Genomic DNA, 25,915 nt, shown 5'->3' with positions numbered 1-25,915 from the left:
ACTATATGATATTTGCAGAGATGCCAACTATTTCAAATGACTGAGCGTAATGATTGTAGACAGAACCCTTTCACAGTTTTAATCCTTTTAGATTTGCCAGAAACAAGACAATCTGGTGAACGAGACGTCCTTTTTTCCATCTTGTGAACGATCACATTGGTGTTTCTATGCCGTTTAGAAAACGAGAAATACCCATCTACGCGAGCGCTGATTGGCTGACAAGCACTGATGACGTAACTATGGATTCCCCCACGTACCTAGTATGGAGAAGCACCGCTCTCAAACTATTGGTAGACGTCGGAGATACAAATATTTTTTTATTATTTCAAGCACAAACATGATTATCGCAAGTTGCCATTTGGACTATGTCTTTTATTTATTACCAAAATTTATTTGTATCTCACTAGAAATTTTCTTTTCACCCCTTTCAAGCCCTGGGGGAACAATTTATCACTTTATTGTATAGGTCTATATAATATATAATAATCTGGGAGTTGCAACAAGTCGTAATATTTGTCTGTATGAGCGTATATTGGGTTAACACTGGGTTAATTTATAGCCAAAAAGTGTATAAACAACATCGTTTCAGGTCATATGTATGCACTAGAATGTGCAGGTTGGAAGAACTATTTTATCATAGAGACATATAGCTTTCAACTCGTTTTGTGAAAGTATGTTTACGGGCAATTAATTTTTTGAGTTTTTTTCGAACAAAATATTCCCCCAATAACATTAACAGAGAAAAAAAAATAAAAAGAGCTTTTAACTGAGACAAACACAGAATTTTAATACATAGAAAGGTGCTAACTTATATCCATTTTAATCAGCCTCTGTTGTATTTATAACAAATTCTCCACACTTAGGCCCAGTCCTCAAAGTATTATTTTTGTTTGACAGTTAATAGATAAGTACTTAATTATCTATACAATCGCTAAACTATGTGCTTTTATATTATTATTGTTGTCGTTTCTAACGCGATTTGGCCCGGCATGGCTAGGTGGTTAAGGCACTCGACTCGTAATCCGCGGGTTCGAATCCCTGTCGCACCAAACATACTCGCCCTTTCAGCCGTGGGGGCGTTACAATGCGACTGTCAATTCCAGTAGCTCAAGAGTTGGCGGTGGGTGGTAATGACTAGCTGCCCTCCCTCTAGTCTTACACTTCTAAATTAGGGACGGCTAGCGCAGATAACCCTCGTGTAGCTTTGCGGGAAATTAAAAAAAATCAAACGAGATTTTCTTATTTTAACCTACGTGAGATATATAACGAATTTTGCTAATATATATTTATTTTAATATCGATATTTGTTACAGTTAGATTTATATTTAGAAATGTATGCAACTTGTTAAATATGCGTTTCGAAATTCCCGCCTACTCCCTAAATTTGCAGAAGATTCTGTAATGTAAGGATCAATACTATATGTTTTATATAGTTGCCAACTTAAATTTCTAAAACCTCGTCTTAACGTTTATGAACCGACACGCGGAGAGACAGTTTTTATATTGTTGGTTTGATACAGTTAGTATACTATAAACCTAAGTAGCTATAACGATATTTAACGTTTATTAACTTATAATTTTCGAACCTTACAAACCACTTAATTTCGATGAATTAACTTCGGACGTTAATATTTCTACGAAGAGATTGTATAACTTGAACAGAAAACTCGCATGTGAAGAGCTAGTCAGCTTTCCCTTTAAGTGAATTGTACTGCTATCAACTTGAAATTAATTTGCTCATCGTAAACCGACGATAAAATATTCAATTCCAGACCAGATAGAAGATTCAGTATTGCTTGTAAGTATGTAAAACTTTCGTACGTAAATTATCATTTGTAATAACCGTTATTATAAATTGTATTGTTGTTTGTGTACTAAATATATATTTGTGTTACGAAAGGAAACTGTATCAAAATTGTTGGCAAATATAATAAATTTAATACATATAACATTTAATTAATTTCTAGATTAGAATTAAAATTCCGGCTATTTGAAATCGTAATATGTAACGTAATAAATTGTCCGAGATAAATTATAATACGTAACAGGTATAATAATTGGTTTTATATCTGATCTGGTTATGCGGGGTTAACCCGATGAGACGTTGTGAGTAAAATAAACAGCTTTTACTCTGTACATTTGATAAAACTTGTCTGGAATTAAAAAATAACAAATTGTCAAAATCCTATTAAATGAAGGATGTGTCATGCAACTGTGTCGTTTTTTGTCTTACTTGATACAGTCGCTGAAAGATGTTCAATATCCTGTCAAGCTGATAGCTGTACTTTAGTGTTGTTGGGTATGTCTTGTAACACATGATCGACGAAGTGTCAAGCTGTTATTTTATCTTCAGTGGCTTTGACGTTTTGTAACACATGATCGACGAAGTGTCAAGTTGTTATTTTATCTTCAGTTACTTTGATGTTTTGTAACACATGATCGACGAAGTGTCAAGTTGTTATTTTATCTTCAGTGGCTTTGATGTTTTGTAACACATTATTGACGAAGTGTCAAGTTGTTATTTTATCTTCAGTGGCTTTGATGTTTTGTGACACATTATTGACGAAGTGTCAAGTTGTTATTTTATCTTCAGTGGCTTTGACGTTTTGTAACACATGATCGACGAAGTGTCAAGTTGTTATTTTATTTTCAATGGCTTTGATGTTTTGTGACACATTATTGACGAAGTGTCAAGTTGTTATTTTATCTTCAGTGGCTTTGACGTTTTGTAACACATGATCGACGAAGTGTCAAGTTGTTATTTTATCTTCAGTGGCTTTGACGTTTTGTAACACATGATCGACGAAGTGTCAAGTTGTTATTTTATCTGCAGTGGCTTTGACGTTTTGTAACACATTATTGACGAAGTGTCAAGTTGTTATTTTATCTTCAGTGGCTTTGATGTTTTGTAACACATTATTGACGAAGTGTCAAGCTGTTATTTTATCTTCAGTGGCTTTGATGTTTCGTAACACATGATCGACGAAGTGTCAAGCTGTTATTTTATCTTCAGTGGCTTTGACGTTTTGTAACACATTATTGACGAAGTGTGAAGCTGTTATTTTATCTTCAGTGGCTTTAACGTTTTGTAACACATTATTGACGAAGTGTGAAGCTGTTATTTTATCTTCAGTGGCTTTGACGTTTTGTAACACATTATTGACGAAGTGTCAAGCTGTTATTTTATCTTCAGTGGCTTTGACGTTTTGTAACACATAATCGACGAAGTGTCAAGCTGTTATTTTATCTTCAGTGGCTTTGACGTTTTGTAACACATTATTGACGAAGTGTCAAGCTGTTATTTTATCTTCAGTGGCTTTGACGTTTTGTAACACATTATTGACGAAGTGTGAAGCTGTTATTTTATCTTCAGTGGCTTTAACGTTTTGTAACACATTATTGACGAAGTGTGAAGCTGTTATTTTATCTTCAGTGGCTTTGACGTTTTGTAACACATTATTGACGAAGTGTCAAGCTGTTATTTTATCTTCAGTGGCTTTGACGTTTTGTAACACATGATCGACGAAGTGTCAAGCTGTTATTTTATCTTCAGTGGCTTTGATGTTTTGTGACACATTATTGACGAAGTGTCAAGCTGTTATTTTATCTTCAGTGGCTTTGATGTTTTGTAACACATTATTGACGAAGTGTCAAGTTGTTATTTTATCTTCAGTGGCTTTGATGTTTTGTGACACATTATTGACGAAGTGTCAAGCTGTTATTTTATCTTCAGTGGCTTTGACGTTTTGTAACACATTATTGACGAAGTGTCAAGCTGTTATTTTATCTTCAGTGGCTTTGACGTTTTGTAACACATGATCGACGAAGTGTCAAGTTGTTATTTTATCTTCAGTTACTTTGATGTTTTGTAACACATGATCGACGAAGTGTCAAGTTGTTATTTTATCTTCAGTGGCTTTGATGTTTTGTAACACATTATTGACGAAGTGTCAAGTTGTTATTTTATCTTCAGTGGCTTTGATGTTTTGTGACACATTATTGACGAAGTGTCAAGTTGTTATTTTATCTTCAGTGGCTTTGATGTTTTGTGACACATTATTGACGAAGTGTCAAGCTGTTATTTTATCTTCAGTGGCTTTGACGTTTTGTAACACATTATTGACGAAGTGTGAAGCTGTTATTTTATCTTCAGTGGCTTTAACGTTTTGTAACACATTATTGACGAAGTGTGAAGCTGTTATTTTATCTTCAGTGGCTTTGACGTTTTGTAACACATTATTGACGAAGTGTCAAGCTGTTATTTTATCTTCAGTGGCTTTGACGTTTTGTAACACATAATCGACGAAGTGTCAAGCTGTTATTTTATCTTCAGTGGCTTTGACGTTTTGTAACACATTATTGACGAAGTGTCAAGCTGTTATTTTATCTTCAGTGGCTTTGACGTTTTGTAACACATTATTGACGAAGTGTGAAGCTGTTATTTTATCTTCAGTGGCTTTAACGTTTTGTAACACATTATTGACGAAGTGTGAAGCTGTTATTTTATCTTCAGTGGCTTTGACGTTTTGTAACACATTATTGACGAAGTGTCAAGCTGTTATTTTATCTTCAGTGGCTTTGACGTTTTGTAACACATGATCGACGAAGTGTCAAGCTGTTATTTTATCTTCAGTGGCTTTGATGTTTTGTGACACATTATTGACGAAGTGTCAAGCTGTTATTTTATCTTCAGTGGCTTTGATGTTTTGTGACACATTATTGACGAAGTGTCAAGCTGTTATTTTATCTTCAGTGGCTTTGACGTTTTGTAACACATTATTGACGAAGTGTCAAGTTGTTATTTTATCTTCAGTGGCTTTGATGTTTTGTGACACATTATTGACGAAGTGTCAAGCTGTTATTTTATCTTCAGTGGCTTTGACGTTTTGTAACACATTATTGACGAAGTGTCAAGCTGTTATTTTATCTTCAGTGGCTTTGACGTTTTGTAACACATGATCGACGAAGTGTCAAGTTGTTATTTTATCTTCAGTTACTTTGATGTTTTGTAACACATGATCGACGAAGTGTCAAGTTGTTATTTTATCTTCAGTGGCTTTGATGTTTTGTAACACATTATTGACGAAGTGTCAAGTTGTTATTTTATCTTCAGTGGCTTTGTTGTTTTGTGACACATTATTGACGAAGTGTCAAGTTGTTATTTTATCTTCAGTGGCTTTGATGTTTTGTGACACATTATTGACGAAGTGTCAAGCTGTTATTTTATCTTCAGTGGCTTTGACGTTTTGTAACACATTATTGACGAAGTGTCAAGCTGTTATTTTATCTTCAGTGGCTTTGACGTTTTGTAACACATGATCGACGAAGTGTCAAGTTGTTATTTTATCTTCAGTTACTTTGATGTTTTGTAACACATGATCGACGAAGTGTCAAGTTGTTATTTTATCTTCAGTGGCTTTGATGTTTTGTAACACATTATTGACGAAGTGTCAAGTTGTTATTTTATCTTCAGTGGCTTTGATGTTTTGTGACACATTATTGACGAAGTGTCAAGCTGTTATTTTATCTTCAGTGGCTTTGATGTTTTGTGACACATGATCGACGAAGTGTCAAGCTGTTATCTGCTTCTCGGTATTTTTCACCAATTTTTATGCTGTATTAAAGAAGGAAGTGTCAGTTGTTATCTTATTTAACAGTCTTGTGTCACGTGGGTACTGGCAGTCACGTGGGGCTATTTTGTAGCATTCACTCCATTTTTATTGTCTGTCTGATGCAGATAGGTAAAGAAACAGAACGGATTTTCTGTATTGAATTTTTTAAGTAGGTCTCACGTTTAAGAAACCTTCGTGTTTATGTAGGTTTTGATTCGATAAAACCATAATGAATTTCTTGTAGGCTTCGAAGATAATATACATTCTTAGACATCCGAAAGAGATAAGATGTCATCTTAGAGGAAATGATTCAGTATCTTATTTATTTGTTTGATAAGATCTTTAGCTGCTGATTTTGTTATTGTTTGTATAGGCAGAAACATTTATGAATACAGTCGTGACCAAAATGTCTACACCTTACGTAACAAATAAAATAATAAACCAACTACAGAAAGATTGTCTGAATAAAGCGTTGATCGCTTTCGAATGAAGATTATACCAAAAGCAAACATTTTTTACCAAACAAGTAAAGTCTGGTTTAACAAATAAATTCTCAAAACAAATCAAGTTTCTCTGTTAATACTCTGGTACTTACCCAAAACCTACCCCAGGCATGTAAACAATAACATAAACATAGAACAAAACACAAGCATTTTAGCAAAGATTGTGTTTACAATAAAGGGAAGAGCTGCGGTTAGAACAGAAAGATGGAATCTGTGCTGAAATAACATGTTAATTATCACACAAACTTTATCTACTATAATAAAACGCTACATATTTTAAAGAGATCACCGTGGTGCAGGCTTTAATGTGAAAAATAGGATGTATACTGGGATTTGGAGGTGTCTGAAGAACTAGGACTCACGTAGAGATGGGGATACACCGTCTATCAATCTTACTCTCTGGTCATTGGTCCCAGATGTTAAAGATAAAGGAAGAAGGAGAGCAAGATGTGGGTATTAAAGCCCACAACGCCCCATACTTATTGCCCTTCACCATCTGCAGGTAAATGTGGGATGGCGAGTACTCTCCAACGAAATGTAAAATGAAAAAAAAAAAACACGAAAATAAATAGTCCTACCATTGGGGGTAAGAAAAGGAACCTTACCTTCTAGCGTTGGCATTCAAACTTCCATTACAGTAGTAAAACCCGAAATTGATAAGTTAATATTGGTAGTACAGTCGATATATTATACTAGTATAAAGCCCAAACAAGTTTCCTAAACTAATATACCTCACAACATTCACCCATTAAGTTTACTGGTAGGGTCTAATGTAACTACTATTTTTCAAACTTTATTTATTATTTATAAAAGCTTTATGTGCAATAATGTTGTTAATACACATACGAAAGTAATGCCAAGCTGTTTTTGTTTGCTCTTTGAATTTCACGCAAAGCTACAAGAAGGCTATATGCGCCAGCAGTCCATAAATTAGCAGTGTAAGACTAGAGGGAAAGCAGCTACTAGTCATCACCACCCACCGCCAACTCTTGAACTACTCTTCTAACCAACGAATAGTGGAATTGACCATTAACAAGTAACGCCCCCAAGACTGAAATGGCGATCATGTTCGGTGTGAAGAGGATTCGAGCCCGCGACTCTCAGATTATGAGTCGAACGACCTAACCACCTGGACATGCGATGCATCTTATATGTAATGGACTGTTTATAACATAATAAACATAGTGGTATCAGGAGAACGTAGGCCGAATATGGGAAATGAAAGTACTTCCTGAATTGATGAGGAAGTTACAGGAAGGATTATTTCTATAAGTTTCTGACTGAAATTAAATCTTTTAATAGAACTGTCATATATGTACTTACACGTGTATTAATTTACATATGTAAGGTATTTATACGTTAGTAGAGCATATAATATATTTTCATGTAACTAAAGTCATACTCTGCCAAGCGCTGATACAAAACGGATATCATTATAATTGATCTCGTCAGTTTCAGGAAGTAAAAATTACATTCGCCCATGACGATTTCCCAAAAAAAACAAATCAGGAAATAATTTAAATTATAAAAAAACCCAAACATTAAAAACTGTTTTAGCTGGAAGGCTCATCGCGTCATTTAAGTTCATAACAGAAAACAGAGACGTCGCTATGTGCTCGAAAGATTCGTGGTTCGTACACGTAGGCGAGGTAATTTTCACCGTTTCGGTTTGATGTTGATTACGGTTTTCTATTTTGATTCTTCAAGACACCAACTGGGGATTCGAGGCACGAGATTCGTGTGCTAGCGCCTAGTTTCGCTTCTGATGGAAAATAATGTATTCGTGACTAGTATAATGTGGGAGTATATCAGTTTAACAAGGAAAGAACAATCACTGAGATTCAAGCAGCTGAACCTTCGAAAGTAATATGGAAATAAATGTGGAGTATTGATCTTGGACTGCTGCTAGAAATCTAACGGAAAAGTATCGCATCATTTATCACTAAAAGAAGACATAAATTTGTTATAACAAGCAGAGAAAAAAATGGCACATCTTTTTTATCTTCCTTGATTTCGGTTGCATTTTGTTTGGTAATAAATTTGATATATTTGGAATTTCGTGTAAAGTTACACGAGAGCTTCCGGAGTTATTTGTCCATAATTTATCAGTGGTACGTTAGAAGAAAAGCAGCTCGTCAACACCATCCGCCGTCATTTCTTGGGTTATATAGCCCTCGTGTAGCTTTGCGCGAAATTAAAAATAACACCAAACAATCTATTATTGTATGATGCAGACCAGTTATTGTTTAATATAGAAAAACAAACTGTAAAAAATAGAGAATTTTTTTGTGCCTTAGCACAAAGTTATACAATAAGCTATCTGTGCTTTATCCACCACAAGTATCAAAATCCATAGACATACCACGTTGCCACTGGGGGTCGATAGGAGAGAAACCAAAGAAATTATGTACAGTAACAAGTTAAAGAAAATTATAAATGAAGTACAATCAAGGCTTCCGTTATATTATACATTGTGTACAGTGAAGGGTGTTTTTGGCCCGGCATGGCCTAGCGGGTAAGGCGTGCGACTCGTAATCCGAGGGGCGCGGGTTCGCGCCCGCGTCGCGCTAAACATGCTCGCCCTTCCAGCCGTGGGGGTGTATAATGAGACGGTCAATCCCACTATTCGTTGGTAAAAGAGTAGCCCAAGAGTTGGCGGTGGGTGGTGATGACTAGCTGCCTTACACTGCTAAATTAGGGACGGCTAGCACAGATAGCCCTCGAGTAGCTTTGTGCGAAATTCCCAAAACAAACAAACGAAGGGTGTTTTTATCTCCGTTTGCTACACTAGAGAAATCGATATAGAAACTCAATAAACTACCTGATTCAAGTGGTTCAATTTTGGATATAAAGGAACACCTCACTGCAACGCCCTCTACAATTGTGTACCCGTTTACACCCTCGTCCCTAAGATATATGACCGGCAACGGTCAGTTGAAAACTTTTTTTGTTAACTTGAACATGACCTAAGAAGATCTAAACGTTGTTCTTTATTTTATTTAAAGTTTTAATACCAATACCAACCATCTTTTAAATCCCCGTCACACCAAAGTCGTTATAAGTAACGGTCAATCCCCCTATTCGTTGGTAGAAGAGCAGCCCAAGTAGTTGGCGATTAGTGGAAAGAATTATCTGCCTATCTTCTAAATTAAGGACAGCTAGCATAGATAGCCCGCGTGCTGGTTTGCGCAAAATTGAAATAAAACAAAACAAAATGACTGTGAAATTTTTCAGAAACAATTTTTTTTGTGTGTGATCCTATTCGTAGTAGAAAATATTGTCCAACTTGTCGGTACTGTGTGAGTTGAAAACAGATGTTACAACTGTTTGGCTAATTTATAAATTGTTGTTTCAGACGATACGATCAGACATAACCTTCGTTTGATTACTTGTGTGTAAGTGACACTCAGTTGTTTGTATTAAAAGTTCTGTTCGGAACTGGCCCGGCATGGCCAGGCGTGTTAAGGCATGCGACTCGTAATCTGAGGATCGCGCGTTCGCATCCCCGTCGCGCCAAACATGCTCGCTCTTTCAGCCGTGGGGCGTTATAAGGTGACAATCAATCCCACTATTCGTTGGTAAAAGAGTAGCCCAAAAGTTGGCGGTGGGTGGTGATGACTAGTTGCCTTCCCTCTAGTCTTACACTGCTAAATTAGGGACGGCTAGCACAGATAGTTTTCGAGTAGCTTTGTGCGAAATTCAAAATACAAATACTGTTTGGAACTTATGTAAGTTATTATATTAAAAATACTTATAATCCGAAGTTAATGTTTTGTTGTGAAGAGAATTATATTTCATTATTTTAATGTTCACTACACTAATAATGATATTGGAGGACAACAATAACTAACCCACTAGTGAATCTAAACTGCAATAGTCTGTTTCAAGTGCGAAAGAAGGTTTAACAATTCTCATAAACATAAATGCTCGGCATGGCCAGGTGGGTTAAAGCGTTCGACTCATAATTCGCGGGTTCGAATCCCCCCTCGCACCAATGTGACTGTCAATTCCACGATTCGTTGGTAAAAGAGTAGCCCAAGAGTTAGCGGTGGGTGGTGATAACTAGCTGCCTTCCCTCTTGTCTCTCACTGCTAAATTAGGGACGGCTAGCGCAGATAGTCCTCAAGTAGCTTTGCGCGAAATTTAAAACAAACAAACTTACAACATTTTACGATAACTTTAATTGGAAACGAAAGATTAAAAATAATAAAATAAATAATATAAAAAATTATATATTCAAACATCTAAATCCGCCGTCTACATTCCGACACTCAGTTACACAACCCCTTTCAAACATGTGGTCAGCTTTCGGTTAGTTACCTCTTTCTTTCTTTGTGAACCTGACGATGACCGAAGAAAGTCGAAATGTTGTTCACTCCTCTACGTAAAATATTTTCTCAACCCAAACGAGCCGTTTTCACATATATATTTCTCTACAAGTGGGTTTTTTCGACATCACTGATTTCTCATAACAGGAAAGTAATACAATATTAAAAACAAAAAACCTTCAATAAACTTAAAAGGGCGACTTTTTATTGTGAGTTTTAAGAGGTCTTAAAATTGTACAGTTCTGCAATGTTTTAAAATATTTACATCGTCCACAGTTATTATTGTCCATTTCTCTTCATCACGTACAGATGTTTAACAAAACGTGACATCTACTTTCACATAAGTGAATTATTTTTATTAAAATTGGGGTCTGTTTTGGAATTTCGCACAAAGCTACTCGAGGGCTATCTGTGCTAGCCGTCCCTAATTTAGCAGTGTAAGGCTAGAGGGAAGGCAGCTAGTCATCACCACCCACCGCCAACTCTTGGGCTACTCTTTTACCAACGAAAAGTGGGATTGGCCGTCACATTATAACGCCCCTACGGCTGGGAGGGCGAGCATGTTTTGGCGCGACTCGGGCGCGAACCCGCTACCTTCATATTACGAAGTGCACGCCTTAACGCGCTAGGCCATGCCAGGCCTAAAATTTGGTCATATTTTGCTTTGCGTAAAATGTGAACAGCCGCTGGCTATAGATATCTCCAGACCAACCACAATGTAAGACTCATTCATCGGTATAGAACACAAACATAAACCATGAAAAAGAAGGTTCGTCGTGGTAAAGGAAATAATAATAATAATAATATGAAATAAGTACGAATTTTTTTTCGTTCCAACTAGTAAACAAATAATAATATGAAATAAGTAAGAATTTTTTTTCGTTCCAACTAGCAAACAAATTCTTACGTGATATAAAAATGAATATTGTTTTCATAATCAGCGTAACCGAGTTGTGGAAACTTTTCTATGAAAACCAAAACAACTTTTATGAAACTTAACCTCGAAGGTCTATGTTGTCACTTTTATTATGTACTGAATCGAATGGTAGTTGTAATAACAAATCTTTCATGGCCCGGTAGTTAAGACGCTCCACTCACAATTTATGCGTCGCCGGTTGGAATCCTCGTAACATTCAAAATGCTCACCTTTTCAGACATTGTGACGTAACTGTCAAATTGTTGGTAAAAGGTTAGTCTAAGAGTTGAGTGTGGGTGGTGTTCATTCTTGTCCACCATTTATACATGAGGGACGGTTGGAACAGTTCGCCTTCGATTAGCTTTGCATGAGATTCAAAACAAACTGGAACACTTACCCCTGGTGGTACAGCTGTATTTTACGGACTTTAAACACTAAATTTCAGGGTTCAATTCCCCTCACTGAACACAACAAATAGCTTAAAGCGACTTTGTTCTGAAATAAACAAGTCAACCGACCTAATGGATGTCTTATCTGGATGAAATCAATGCATCCTTGTTTGTTTTCTTTTTACAAGGAAACATTTATCACAGAATGGATCATTAATTTTAACTGCATTTCTGTCAGATAAATAATTAGTTACCAGTTGACTGCGTATTTCGAATTAACCCTGAATATTTTAACGGGCTCGTTTAATATTACAAAATGTTTCTCTGGACGGCTATGGTTATCCACAACTCTATTGCCAATGGACTCTCCGATTACAGTGACCCTTGTCGGATTATTTACCTGTCCTTGCAAAGGTACATGTATTGCCGCAGTATTACAGACTTCTGTATAACATTATAAAAAATATGGCGGGAATTAGGTTTTGATATAATTTCCTTTTATTCTCAGCAGCTCATCAAACGAATGTTGTAAACAAAAACAATCGCTTTGCGTTCCACACAAAAAAACTAAAGTTTAGGAAAATTTCAAATGCTCAAAAACACTTAGAGTAATATTTACTTTATAAGTAGAACTTTTAACATGAACATATTATTTTGTGACACAGGACTAAACAGCCAGGTCAAAGACCCCCTATGGATCAAATATGACTATCCGTAATTTTAAGCTACTGACTAGAAGAAGACCAGTATGTCACCAGACCCAGGGCTTTTTCTGGTTTCTTTTAATCCTAAAATTGGAGTGACAGTCGCTTTTGTAGTTCACCCACAGCTTGAAGCAAGTTTAGTTGCATCGCTACTCAAACCTTGGACCCTATGCTGTATCTTAGCACGCTAACCGCTAGGTGGCGTTATGTTCGTAAGCTTTAAATACTGGAATTTGTTTTTTTGGAAGTAGGCACAAAGCAACAGAAGGGGCTATCTGTGCTCTCCCCAACACGGGTATCGAAACCTGGTTTCTAGTGGTGTGAGTTCGCAGACATACCGCTATGCCATTTGGAGATAAATACTGAAGATGGATTAGATGAGAAAATTATGCTGTATGCTTTATTTAATCTCTCGTTCTTAAAATTATTTAATTGGATTTTTTTACTGAACGAAAGTTAGTAAGTGACGTGCATTACAAAACTGTTTTGACAATTTCTGAATATCAAACCTACTGTAAATTTTGAAATTATGTTACACAAGCTACAAACTGCTGGTTATAAACTAATATTATAACTTTGGTTTGGAAACGTTAAATAGATAAAACTACAACTATTTCTTGAGAAACAAACATAATTCTTTCTTCTTTGAACATTTTTCAAGAGAGAACGTGGCAGTGACATTATAAACATGTATTCTACGCACATGAAGGAACAGCCAGTGTTGTATCGTTATTTGTGGTGGGGCATATTTCAGACGCAGAGAAGAACTCCAGCAAAGCTAATCTAATAAGAGGCCCGTACAGTCAGTACATGGCCTGGTTCGTCTCACGAGTTGCTCGTGGAAATATATTCATCTTCATTTACGCCACGAAACGCCACGAGCCTTGTTCCACGTATCGCATCAGAAGAAATTACACTGTGTTTTAGAGCACGCACGTGGTGTGTGTATGGAGGTAAGGCCAGATTACAAAACACGTAGATCCCAGGAAACGCTATATCTCTACTTGGCAGAAGTATAAACTATTATATTTACAAGTGAAGCAGGCTATACAAGATAAAAAGTGTTGTTATAAACTGCATTTTATAGGTGGTTTGACACAACGAACTCTTGAAGAACACGATAATGCTATAACCTGCGGATACGTTTGCATTTTTTTATATATTTGGAGAAAAGCTGTAGATTTAATATCAAAAGTACATTCTAATAGATATCTGAATATTCTACGATTGTAACATATTAATGATTATTGAAATACAAGTTTGTACTCGAATGATAACTGATGTCTTGTCACAGAGAGATGAAGTTGTTTTAAAAGTAAAAACAGAATTAAGCCCATGTAATATATCACTTTTATACTTATAACTGTAAAATATGAACGAATATAGAATATCAAACTTTACGTTTAAAAAGGTTTGAATTTCGCGCAAAGCCACATTTAGCAGCGTAAGACTAGAGGAAAGGCAGCTAGTCATCACCACCCACCGCCAACTCCTGGGCTGCTCTTTTACCAAAGAATAGTGAGATTGACCGTAACATTATAACGATCCCACAGTTGAATGGACGAGCATGCTTGGTGTGACAGGGAATCGAACCTGCGGATTACGAGTCAAGTGCCTTAATTACCTGGCCATGCCGTACTCGTTTAAAAATGAGGAACATAATGCTGATTATGCTAACTGTGATTTCTAGAAATGAATTCGTCTGATTTAATTTGTGCGTACAAATAGATATTTCAATACTACATCACCCGCCATTTGAAAATAGATTTATATAGTTTGTTCTTAAACCTAGTTTAGAAAGTAAATTAATTTTGTTTCGTGGACAAGAATATCATACAAGAAAATTAAGTGGAACATGATCGTAGAGTTATTTTTCTCTGTCACAAATATACGTAAGTGACGTAAACCACTCTTATGCCGGGTTATCAGATTATCTACTAGAGTAACTTGTTACATTCTACAAGCATTGTTTGTTTCTGCACGAGTAACTTACTATATTTTACAGATCACAGTAGTTTGTGTGCGTAGTCAGGTGGTTAAAGCCCTTAACTCCTAGTGTGAGCCCCGCGCGGTCGAATCCTGGTCATACGACAGAGGTTCTTTCTTTCAGACCTGGGGTATTATGTAGTGACGGTTAATTCCATTATTCGTTAGACATAACTTATGTAACTTTGCGTGAAATTCAAAAACAAACAAGTAACATGCTGTGTTTGTTGTTTCTGAACGAAAAACTTGCAATATGGCATCTGTTTCTAAACTCAGCTTAAACAGATTTATAACATTTTGAAACAACTGACAAACTTTCTCACCTGCCTACGTTTTATACTGAACAAACAGGGCAATGTCGGAACAACATTAACATTTGGCTTCTGCAAGTAAAGTGTTTTAGGACCATTTCAGTCTTGTTTAGTGAACTGTTAGTAATGAAATGTATAGAGGAGAGAAGATGATTGTAGCGGAACGAATAACGTGTAAGTATATTGGACTGAACAGACTCTAATGTTTAGTGAACACGTGGATATTCAAATAATTTGTAAAGAAGGAAAACAAATATATTTGTATGTAGCTTCAATTTGTGAGCAGGTTAAACACGTAACTAGCTTGTACCGAAAGGGTAGTGAACATGTATGTAACTTTACGTTGTGAGCAGGTTAAACACGTAACTAGCTTGCACCGAAAGGGTAGTGAACATGTATGTAACTTCACGTTGTGAGCAGGTTAAACACGTAACTAGCTTGTACCGAAAGGGTAGTGAACATGTATGTAACTTAACGTTGTGAGCAGGTTAAACACGTAACTAGCTTGTACCGAAAGGGTAGTGAACATGTATGTAACTTCACGTTGTGAGCAGGTTAAACACGTAACTAGCTTGTACCGAAAGGGTAGTGAACATGTATGTAATTTCACGTTGTGAGCAGGTTAAACACGTAACTAGCCTGTACCGAAAGGGTAGTGAACATGTATGTAACTTCACGTTGTGAGCAGGTTAAAGACGTAACTAGCTTGTACCGAACAGGTTGTGAATTGAGCCTTGCAGCGAGTTTGTAATTCACATAAACAGCACGGATAGTGTGTAATGAATTTTCGCTGAGCATATAGATATGTTACTAATTTATAACGAGCATACAATTATGTACTAACTTCTTTTGAAGCAAAAAATGTGAAATCACCTTATATTAAAAATATAAATAAGCTATGAACAATAAAGTTGTAATATCGGGGAGTTGAAGAGATAGCTATGTAACAAGCACCTACTGAACCGATACTTGTGTAATTAACACCTACTGAAGAGATAGCTATGTAACAAGTAACTACTGAACCGATACATGTGTAATTAACATCTACTGAAGAGATAGCTACGTAACAAGTAACTACTGAACCGATACTTGTGTAATTAACATCTACTGAAGAGATAGCTATGTAACAAGTAACTACTGAACCGATACTTGTGTAATTAACATCTACTGAAGAGATAGCTATGTAACAAGTAACTACTGAACCGATAATTGTGTAATTAACATCTACTGAAGAGATAGCTATGTAACAAGTAACTACTGAAGATACTTGTGTAATTAACATCTACTGAAGAGATAGCTATGTAATAAGCAACTACTGAACCGATACTTGTGTAATTAACATCTACTGAAGAGATAGCTATGTAACAAGTAACTACTGAACCGATACATGTGTAATTAACATCTACTGAAGAGATAGCTATGTAACAAGTAACTATTGAACCGATACATGTGTAATTAACATCTACTGAAGAGATAGCTATGTAACAAGTAACTACTGAACCGATACATGTGTAATTAACATCTACTGAAGAGATAGCTATGTAACAAGTAACTACTGAACCGATACTTGTGTAATTAATATATACTGAAGAGATAGCTATGTAACAAGTAACTACTGAACCGATACTTGTGTAATTAACATCTACTGAAGAGATAGCTATGTAACAAGTAACTACTGAAGATACTTGTGTAATTAACATCTACTGAAGAGATAGCTATGTAACAAGTAACTACTGAACCGATACTTGTGTAATTAACATCTACTGAAGAGATAGCTATGTAACAAGTAACTACTGAACCGATACTTGTGTAATTAACATCTACTGAAGAGATAGCTATGTAACAAGTAACTACTGAACCGATACTTGTGTAATTAACACCTACTGAAGAGATAGCTATGTAACAAGTGACTACTGAACCGATACTTGTGTAATTAACACCTACTGAAGAGATAGCTATGTAACAAGTAACTACTGAACCGATACTTGTGTAATTAACATCTACTGAAGAGATAGCTATGCAACAAGTAACTACTGAACCGATAATTGTGTAATTAACATCTACTGAAGAGATAGCTATGTAACAAGTAACTACTGAACCGATACATGTGTAATTAACATCTACTGAAGAGATAGCTATGTAACAAGTAACTACTGAACCGATACATGTGTAATTAACATCTACTGAAGAGATAGCTATGTAACAAGTAACTACTGAACCGATACTTGTGTAATTAACATCTACTGAAGAGATAGCTATGTAACAAGTAACTACTGAACCGATAATTGTGTAATTAACATCTACTGAAGAGATAGCTATGTAACAAGTAACTACTGAACCGATACATGTGTAATTAACATCTACTGAAGAGATAGCTATGTAACAAGTAACTACTGAACCGATACTTGTGTAATTAACATCTACTGAAGAGATAGCTATGTAACAAGTAACTACTGAACCGATACATGTGTAATTAACATCTACTGAAGAGATAGCTATGTAACAAGTAACTACTGAACCGATACATGTGTAATTAACATCTACTGAAGAGATAGCTATGTAACAAGTAACTACTGAACCGATACATGTGTAATTAACATCTACTGAAGAGATAGCTATGTAACAAGTAACTATTGAACCGATACATGTGTAATTAACATCTACTGAAGAGATAGCTATGTAACAAGTAACTACTGAACCGATACATGTGTAATTAACATCTACTGAAGAGATAGCTATGTAACAAGTAACTATTGAACCGATACATGTGTAATTAACATCTACTGAAGAGATAGCTATGTAACAAGTAACTACTGAACCGATACATGTGTAATTAACATCTACTGAAGAGATAGCTATGTAACAAGTAACTACTGAACCGATACTTGTGTAATTAAGATCTACTGAAGAGATAGCTACGTAACAAGTAACTACTGAACCGATACTTGTGTAATTAAGATCTACTGAAGAGATAGCTATGTAACAAGTAACTACTGAACCGATACTTGTGTAATTAACATCTACTGAAGAGATAGCTATGTAACAAGTAACTATTGAACCGATACATGTGTAATTAACATCTACTGAAGAGATAGCTACGTAACAAGTAACTATTGAACCGATACATGTGTAATTAACATCTACTGAAGAGATAGCTATGTAACAAGTAACTACTGAACCGATACATGTGTAATTAACATCTACTGAAGAGATAGCTATGTAACAAGTAACTACTGAACCGATACTTGTGTATCGTTTAGTTTTACTAGCTGCATGATAAAAAAATATTAGAAATAATAATTAGTAACCGAATATCTATATATTTGGAAGCAAACTCAAAATTACCTAAAATTCAAAACGGCTTTAGGAAATCTAGGAAAACTACAGACCACTTAATCAAATTAACGGAAACAATTACCAATAGTTTTAACAAGAACAAATGAACTGTAACTTGATTTCTCGACATTGAGAAATCATTCCACATAGTCTGACACCACGGATTACGATACCGCTTAATGGAAATGGATTTACCCCAGAGAACTATTCGCTGGCTATCTAACTTTCTGGATAATACAAGGTGTTCGGAAAGTCACTGTGCAGTTTTGTAATCATATTTTATTCAGTCTATTTCAAGCCAGAAACTGATAGCGGTGTTTAGAAACAAAATAAGTAGGATCCAGATCTGTATTGATGACAACGGGGGTTACTTTCAACATTGTTTATAATTGTCATTCATGTTTACCTCCTGTATTCTATATTAAAACATGTCTGTTAATAAATATATAAGTGCACAGTGACTTTCCGAACACCCTGTAGAATGTGTAAAGTGGATGTTAATGTGGCCTACTCAAGAGTTTTTTTTCACCTGAGACAGGAGTCCCACAAGGAGGGGTAGTTAGCCTATCTTATTTATCATGTATGTGAGTAATATACCACTGTCGTACCTGAACTTATGTTTTGCATCACAGTTTGCTGACGATGTAGCAGTCTGGAAAAGTACCCCCACTCCTACAATAGCAGCAAGAAACCTCCAACCAGTTAGTCCTGAATAATATAGAAGAATACTGACAGAAATATAGAATAAAAATTAACATTCGGAAAACCCAAGTAATATTATTCAGTAGATTAAATAAACTAAAAAAATATCCACCGAAGTTTACATGAACGGATCACTCTTACAGACTGCTACCTCGGCTAAATATTTTAGGTTTAACCTATAGTACTAAGTTAACGTGGGCACAGCACACTAACAATGTACTGAGTATAATCTGGAAAAGAGCAAATTATGCAAGAACACTATTGGGTAAAAATCAAGAAATATCACCTGATAATATAATAAAAATCTACAAAACATACATTAAACGTATAATAGAATTCGCATGTCCAGCAGAAAATACAAAATTCAATCATAACCTCAGCTTATAAAGTACCACACAGCACTTCATCAACATTCATACACAAGTATGTAAACATAGAGACAATATCTGTAAGACTCTTACATAATGCATTAAATTATTTTAATAAAAATTGGCATAAAATTGATTTATTGTTTGACCTCTATAGATACCACATACATGATCCTAAGTACCTCTCTCCTATGAATATTCAAGAAATAGAAATTAAGCTGGCCACTAAACACTAGAGGTTTAGATTTAGCATTATATACATAGTTTATAAATATTTTCATATAAATGGACATTGTCCTGAAAAGGGCCGGAGTACCCGTGGGTTACTCTGGCCCTCAAGCACTACAACTTTAACATAGTAGTAGCTAAAACTGAAGTTAGGGATGGAGGAAGAAGTCTTTTTGCACCTGACCCTCCTGGGTATAAAACGTTAACTTACCCAAATACCCATAAAGAAGAAGCGAACAGACGTATGCGTGCGTATCTAAATTTCCTACAGAACGTAGAAGCGTAACTATTACACTGTGACCAAACATAAATTGCAAGCAACTACACATATAAAGAATCACCGTCCATTATTAACTTGGAAAGAGTCTGTTTTTATAAGATATTTATTTAAGTGCCAGAGTTTATACTCTTTTCAAAGGTTGAAAACTTTTGAATGATTTTGCGTCGTTCAGTGAATGCTCTATTTTGACTCGGATGTTTAGAAATTACTGAAAGTGTGAGGGGAATTTTGATTTATGTCTCACTTTTTAGGTCCTGTCTGACATTAGTGATTGAAGGGCAGTGATTTCCAAAACTAGTCTAATACGGAAGACAGAAGTGTAAGAACAACATTGTATAAAACCTTGAAAGTATGAGAAAGGAAGGTATTGGCAAACATAACCGTTAAATGTTAGCGCCAACATGGAAGTTTTGTGTTTTGATTCGTGTTTCTGAATGAACCGGCTGTTTATCGTAAGGGCATACCGTGTTTGTCTATTTTACACGTTTAATTTTTCTAAAGACGTGTGAGAAAACATTCTTTTATTCACAGAGTAGCCTTGTACGATCATTTACACAGCCTATATACTGCGCATGTGCAGGGAAAGGAAATCCGGAAGTAAAAAATGAAGAACGGTGATTGTTCCTCGTAGATCAGGAAGTAAAAAAAATGAAGAACGGTGATTGTTCCTCGTAGATCCGGAAGTTTCAGAGCATTTTTGTTGTGCGCCTGGAAGTTACACTTATAAAGTGCCTTATTTTCTAATGTGGCGATTACTAGTACATATTAATATTACAATATAATCCATAATTTTAGAATTTTATGGAAATACATAATATTTAAAGTACGCTAGTAAGTTATTTTATTGTCTGCAGAATTCTGATAAAACATCAATTATGAAGAAAGTTCGAAAATGTTATTGAAAATAGCTGAAGACTTGAAGAATTATACAAATGTTATGAATTTATAGAGAAGTATACCATAATATTTACAAATTTATTTCAAAATACTGTGTAAAAAGAATGAGTTAATTAATCGTCGGGACTTAGTTCTTTAGGTGATGTGCATGCTACAATAACATTGTTTTTTGTTCAAACAATTTGAACATAGTTTTTTAAGTGATGTGCATGTTACAATAGCATTGTTTTTTGTTCAAACAATTTGAACTTAGTTCCTTAGGTGATGTGCATGCTACAATAACATTGTTTTTTGTTCAAACAATTTAAACTTATTTCTTTAGGGATGTGCATGTTATAATAACATTGTTTTTTGTTCAAACAATTTGAACTTAGTTCTTTAGGTGATGTGCATGTTACAATAACATTGTTTTTTGTTCAAACAATTTGAACTTAGTTCTTTAGGGGATGTGCATGTTATAATAACATTGTTTTTGTTCAAACAATTTGAACTTAGTTCTTTAGGGGATGTGCATGTTATAATAACATTGTTTTTTGTTCAAACAATTTGAACTTAGTTTTTTAGGTGATGTGCATGTTACAATAACATTGTTTTTTTGTTCAAACAATTTGAGCTTAGTTCTTTAGGGGATGTGCATGTTATAATAACATTGTTTTTTGTTCAAACAATTTGAACTTAGTTCTTTAGGGGATGTGCATGTTATAATAACATTGTTTTTTGTTCAAACAATTTGAACTTAGTTCTTTAGGTGATGTGCATGTTACAATAACATTGTTTTTTGTTCAAACAATTTGAACTTAGTTCTTTAGGGGATGTGCATGTTATAATAACATTGTTTTTTGTTCAAACAATTTGAACTTAGTTCTTTAGGGGATGTGCATGTTATAATAACATTGTTTTTTGTTCAAACAATTTGAACTTAGTTCTTTAGGTGATGTGCATGTTACAATAACATTGTTTTTTTGTTCAAACAATTTGAGCTTAGTTCTTTAGGGGATGTGCATGTTATAATAACATTGTTTTTTTGTTCAAACAATTTGAACTTAGTTCTTTAGGGGATGTGCATGTTATAATAACATTGTTTTTTTGTTCAAACAATTTGAACTTAGTTCTTTAGGTGATGTGGATGTTACAATAACATTGTTTTTTGTTCAAACAATTTGATTTACTTTAGCTTAGTTTGCTTGTAGAACTAGCTGATGCTAACTTATATTAGTTTGAAATTACACATTGTTGTACTGAACAATTACACACTTCTGAGTTATTGAATATTGTCACATTTTCGGCCAGGTTTTACAACTTGCTTGTTTGATTGTGTGAATTATATTTTGTTTGGGTAAAAACAAGTAAACATATGTTAAACAAAATATCTTGAATAACTAAATTTTCGTATTTTTCATTTGGTATAAACAGTGTTCTTCCTTTTTAAAACAAAATAAACATGTAATGTAATTTTTGTTTCAAGGAGAAGTGAAAGGTGAATTTAAACCTCGCTTACATACAAAATAAGCTTTAAAACTTCGTGAAAGATACCGTGGTGTGCAAGTAAACAGAACAATATATTACCAAAAGAGATATTATATGTTAGTTGTTTATGGTAATAGTAATACCAAAAGAGACATATGTTTGTTTGTTCTTTGTGGTAGGAGTCATGCCAAAAGGGTTTGTTTGTTTTTGAATTTCGCACAAAGCTACTCGAGGGCTATCTGTGCTAGCCGTCCCTAATTTAGCAGTGTAAGACTAGAGGGAAGGCAGCTAGTCATCATCACCCACCGCCAACTCTTGGGCTACTCTTTTACCAACGAATAGTGGGATTGACCGTCACATTATATAACGCCCCCACGGCTGAAAGGGCGAGCATGTTTGGCGCGACGGGTGTGCGAACCCGCGACCCTCAGATTACGAGTCGCACGTTTCAACACACTTGGCCATGCCGGGCCCAGCAAAAGGTACATTGTATGTTATTTGTTTGCGTTGATATTATACCAAAAGGGACATTGTATGTTAGTTGTTTGTGATGTGAGTAAATGTTACGAACAACAACACATTGTATTTTTACCGCTAATATTAGGTGTTAATTTATGTATAGAAATCGGTTACCAACAACAGGATATAACAAATATATCCATACGTTATATGTTTGACTTTACGAAATGGATGCTGTTTACTCAACTAATACTCGTTACTTTTGGGAACAGCTGCTTTGGATAAAATTATATTATATATGTATAAATTAGAGGTGGTCAGAGCGTTAGGATAATAATTAACTTGGTTTAACATGCGATAAAAGATTTTACAAATGAGTGAAATAAAAGTATTTTCAGCATGGTCGCAGAGAGTTTTAGTTGACATATTTTGTTTAATAACTCCATTGTTTTCTTGAATCTCACATGGATAAATCTGTCTTACTATTTACAGGTTTATAGGTAACTATAATGTCACTATTACAACTTATAGATTGATCTGTCTGAGTTTATTTCAAAGTATTTATATTTGAATATTCTGGGTTTAAAATAAATAAACCAGAAGCATTAAGTAAAAATAAATATATTAAGTTCTGTTACCACGCAGAATTACCACATATGTAATTATACAATTAAAAGAACCAACCGTTAATTTTCATTAAATGTCAATAAGGCTTTCTCTTCACAGACATCTGATTAGCCTGAAGAGATGTAACCTACAGACCAGAATTGATTTTAATCATGTGCCTCTGAATGTTTACTGAAGTTGACATCAAGATGATAATTACAAATCTATGAATAATAACATTAGTGTCGGAAGTCTGCATCTTGGATACAATTAATATCTATATTATTAAGCCTACTCTCTGGACCACTAGTAGATTTCTTGTGGCCAACATAATTCGGTTTATAAGTTTCTGACATAACCTATGAACACAAGTATAATCAGTTATGGACTTTGTTAATTAAAACAGTAATATGGTGTGACCATCCTTGTAACATTCCATCGAGCCATCTGCAAAGTACCCACTGTTTGATTGTTGCTCAGTGCAAGTTTACACAATGGAATATTTGCACTATCCTTACTGCGGATATCAAAATCCTGCCCCCTAGTGGCACAATGGTATGTCTGCGGACTTACAACGCTATAAACTGGGTTTCGATACTCGTGGTGGGCAGAGCACAGATAGCCCATTGTGTAGCTTTGTGCTTAATTCAAGACAACATCAAAATCCCATTTTTTCCGCTATAAACCAATGACTCTTGATAGTTATTGTTGTGCTTTAATTTTGTTTTAAGACGAGTTATATTATAAGCATTTCGTCTGAATACCATTTAATTGAATTAGAATTAGCTAATAAATATTGACTCTTGAAACATGGATAAATTATAACATCTTGTGTATCGTCTGGATCTACAGGTTATGTTTATTATTATAATATGTTCATTAGAAAAACTTCCGGCTTCTTCAATCCAACTATAATCAACAATACTAAAAAAAAATTGAAGCATTTTTAAAGCTACGTATACAAATAATTAAATAAATGAAATGTACAAATACAATTCTTCATTTTATTTACGTGCTTTCAAGTTCTCATCACATCTCAGCTTTTCTTTAGCAATTATATTTAGTATATTTTGCAAATAAGAATGTTAAGTATTTTTATAATGGAAGAGAATGTTGAGTAATATTAAAATTTTAAATAAAAATAAAGTTCTATATTATTAGGTTTAAATAGCCTCTTTGCCTGAAAATATAGATCAACAGTTTAGGCCTACATGAAATTATATTGGATTAAGACTTGCGCAGGATAAACTAAATTCGCCCTTAAAGGTGAATTTTACAGAAAAAAGAAAACTTTACAGTCAAAATAACTACTCATACTGATTAATTTTGCAGGTTCACGTATTTTATAAAAATATGTGTTAATAAATGAAACATAGAAGTTTGTGCAGAAAGAGCCCTTTCCGAGTGGCAATCCGAAAGTTTTAGTTTTTACGTTTGCCGCTAGGAAAAGTACTGTGACGTAATAGTTGCCAAACAAACCAACAACGCCAGCGTTGTGAATGTAAATAAACATGGCCAGTGCATACGGAAAAACAGAGGCGGAGTCTGTTTTGTGTCATCAGCAGCACTTTTCTCTAAAAGCTGAAGAAATAATATCATATATTAAAACAACGTGCTTTATGAGGTTTATGAGATTTACATTTAATATGACAATGTCAAAGTACTGTGTTAAGATTAATTTTATTATGATGAGTTATGGAAATATGTTATGGAGTTTATATTTGAGTTTTTTACAAGTCTACAATGTTTGTTATTTAAATACATAACACGTACTTGATTACTTCAACATGTTCAAGACATATTCTTATTTCAATTTATCTTGAAATGTTAAATTCGAAAAATGGAATTCTTCAAACTTTTCCATATTTAAAATTATACAAAAACATCTACAGAATAATCTACCAGATTTAAACTTGGAATATACTCTATTTGGGATAGATTTGTCCACTGTCTAGACTAGGAAATCAAGGTTTCACTGACTTTCAGGTGCCACAAATGCAAAACACGCTCATGAATGTGATATGTGTATGTCTAGTTACATTCTTCAAAAACTTGTACTTTTTAAATTATTATATTATACTAGTTATTGTTTATCGCTTTATACTGCACACATACTTTTAAGTTTGTTCTTTTCGTGATGGCAAGGGATGGCTTCAGAGGGGTGGAACCTGTACGCTGCAGGCTGAGATCGGTCCTCAGCTTTACACGAGGAAAGATGGTGGGGACGATCCTGTCTACTGCCGATGGTTTTTCAGTCTCAACCTGCCTGGCTTGAAACCAACGGAATCCAAAACAGTGGGATCCGACACAAAACACGAGCGTTCAAAGTGATCTTGACAAAGCTTTGCATGGTGTGAAGGAGTCCAGTTCTTCCTATTGACCATCCACACCCACTGTCGCTACCTTGCCGGTTCCTTCTCCTTGCACGGAAACGAAAATAAGCTTTTGCCCGATGCCGAAACGATTTTACTTCCATAAGCAACGCAGAAACCATGTTATCATAAAACAAACATAAAGTAGTAATATCAAGACAAAAAATAGTCTCACAACGTATGTAATCCGAAAAAAAGCACCGATAGATTTACATAAAACACCAGCACTGAAAGGAACACAATGGTCGGCGCGCAACAAAGCGTGTTTGGCAACTATTACGTCATATTTGTAAAACGTCACGGAAACAGCCGAACGACCGAGAGGAACTTGAGTTCGAGGACCCGCATATTTTGTTTCATTTGTTACTCAAAAACTAAAGTGTTTAAAAATATGGCAACCACACAGAAATTATATCTAACCAAAGTACAGTTTCTAAAGCAATTATTAAAT

This window comes from Tachypleus tridentatus, chromosome 4 (genome assembly GCF_004210375.1).
Source record: "Tachypleus tridentatus isolate NWPU-2018 chromosome 4, ASM421037v1, whole genome shotgun sequence".
NCBI classification, from domain to species: domain Eukaryota; kingdom Metazoa; phylum Arthropoda; class Merostomata; order Xiphosura; family Limulidae; genus Tachypleus; species Tachypleus tridentatus.
This window is presented reverse-complemented; position numbering follows the sequence as displayed.